The sequence below is a fragment of the Gekko japonicus genome, unplaced genomic scaffold (assembly GCF_001447785.1).
Source record: "Gekko japonicus isolate JY-2015 unplaced genomic scaffold, Gekko_japonicus_V1.1 scaffold4525, whole genome shotgun sequence".
Lineage (NCBI taxonomy): Eukaryota > Metazoa > Chordata > Lepidosauria > Squamata > Gekkonidae > Gekko > Gekko japonicus.
The window spans coordinates 950-3,341 of NW_015171027.1; the positions used below are offsets into that span (position 1 = coordinate 950).

Consider the following 2,392-nt stretch of genomic DNA (forward strand, 5'->3'; position numbering starts at 1 on the left):
CTTATTAGGATTATGATTATGACGATTAGGATGATGATAATCATTATAATTATAATTATTATGGATTGTCACAGTCCGACAGATGGTGTTCTGTAGTTCGAGATCTAGCCAAGTCCTCCGGAATCACAGAGATATCTTCTCACGATTCTCCCTGTTCTGAGCAACACGGTCTTCTGGAGCCAAGCTGGTATTATTTGTTATTATTAACAACAACAACAACAACAACAACAACAACAATAATAATTGGATTTATACCCCGTCCTTCATTACCCAAAGGAGTCTCAGAGTGGCTTACAATCTCCTTTCCCTTCCCCTCCCCACAACAGACACCCTGTGAGGTGGGTGGGGCTGAGAGAGCTCTGACAGTGAAAAGTACGCAGACGGAGAGTGATTTCAGCAAAGCGTACTTTATTTGATCAGGAACAAGACAGCTTTGGCCAGCTCGCAGGCCGGCTTATACTCCTCGAGAAACCGCCACCCAAAACACCCCTCCACTTCCCAATAGGTTATTTACAGTGGCCAAGAGTCCCATTGGCTCTTGGCCAGGAACCTAGCCCCCTGATTGAAGCGGGCTAGGATCCGCATAGTCCATTGTCTCTTGGAGCGAAGCTCAACGTTGGTCTCTGGACTTGTCTGGACTGTTTCTCTCTGGACTTGTCTGTACTTGTCAGGACTGGATACATTACAGACAGAAACTGGTCTTTTTCAAGAACAGCTGTGCCAGAACTATGGCTTGCCCAAGGTCATCCAGCAGGTGCAAGTGGAGCAGTGGGGAACCTAACCCGGTTCTCCCAGATTAGAGTCCGCGCACTTAACCACGACGCCAAACTGTAGTAGTGGTGATAGTAGTAGTGGTGGTAGTCGTAGTGGTAGTCACAACAACAATTTTATAACGTTATAATAATTTTATAATGTGTAATTGTATATTATTATTAATATCACCATCATCTGGCAATGCCGATTTTTCTGCATCTTAAAATCTTGTTATAGTTAAGCTGCTCTCTCGGTCTAACCTGATATCGCAGGTATCCTCTGTCCTTGATTCTGACTTGATTCGTCAGCTGACTCTTTACCTTTGCATGTATTTTAATGGCCTGAATTCCAATTGCTAAACATGGGCGGAAGGAAATATATTCCTCTTGTGACTCAATTGCTAATAAAAACTAGGCTCTAAAAGATGCTATCTTTGGCCCTTACACTGGTGGCGTTTAGCCCCGCCTACGCCCCCAGCTCCACAGTTCCTCTCCCTTCTGCCCTCTAAAATGTGCTTGAGGTTTGTGACAGGCTTGAGCGGCAGCCAATGCAGGGTGAGGAGCTACCATGGGAAGGGGAGGGGCCGTGGCTCAGTGGCAGAGCTTCTGCCCGGCATGCAGAAGGTCCCAGGTTCAATCCCTGCCGTCTCCAGTTGAAAGGGTCAGGGAGAAGGTGATGGGAAAGACCTGTGCCTGAGACCCTGGAGATCCCCTGCCGGTCTGATCTGATCGTTTCAGCGGGTAGTCCAGTTGTACCTTACAGCAGTAGTAGCATCTTAGAGACCAAGATTTGCAGTCAAAGCTCCATTTGTCAGATGCTACTTTGAGTAGACAATACTGGGAGCTGCAGTGGCTCAAGTGGTTAAGACGCTGAACTGCAGGCTATGGAAGGTCGGTAGTTCAGCAGTTCGAGACCCGGGTGCCTCATGATGGAGTGAGCTCCCGTCTCTAGTTCCAGCTCCTGCCAACCTAGCAGTTCGAAAGCAAGAAATTGCAAGTAGATAAACAGGTACCACTTCGGTGGGAAGGTAACAGCGTTCCGGTCGCCTTGGTGTTTAGTCATGCTCGCCACATGACCACGGAAACGTCTTCGGACAGCGCTGGCTCTTTGGCCTTGAAACGGAGATGAGCACCGTAACCCTAGAGTCAGACTCGACTGGCTTTCGAGCAAGGGAACCTTTACCTTTACTTTAGACAATACTGACCTTGAGAGATCTGGTTGGGTATAGAGTAGACCAATGCTCCCTCCAAGCTGTGGAGTCTTGTGAGCAAAAATTCTACTTTTTTGTGAGCTCCTGGCATTAAAGTTTTGAGCGAGCAGTTTGGCTACTGCATAAATTAGTGTGCTCTGGAGCCATCCTTCCTGAGCTGAGACAAAAATGTGTGAGCCAGAGGCTAAAAAACTGTGAGCTGGCTCACACTTAACTCAGCTTAGAGAGAGAACACTGGAGGAGACAATACCGACCTTGAGAGGTCTGATTCAGTATAAGGCAACTTCATGTGAGAGTGAGTTTGGTGTCGTGGTTTAAGAGCGGCGGACTCTAATCTGGGAGAACCGGGTTTGATTCCCCACTCCTCCACTTGCAGCTGCTGGATGACCTTGGGCAAGCCATAGTTCTGATAAGAGCTGTTCTTGAAAA

At 47.6% G+C, this 2,392-nt stretch overlaps 1 protein-coding gene across 1 annotated transcript in view; it reads left to right on the forward strand.

Annotated features, from left to right (window-relative positions):
• The window catches only part of PPP1R36 (protein phosphatase 1 regulatory subunit 36), a gene marked incomplete at both ends in the record, with an annotated part of 71,786 nt that overhangs the window by 288 nt on the left and 69,106 nt on the right, over positions 1 to 2,392 (forward strand). The gene's annotated exons all lie outside the window — the stretch shown is intronic.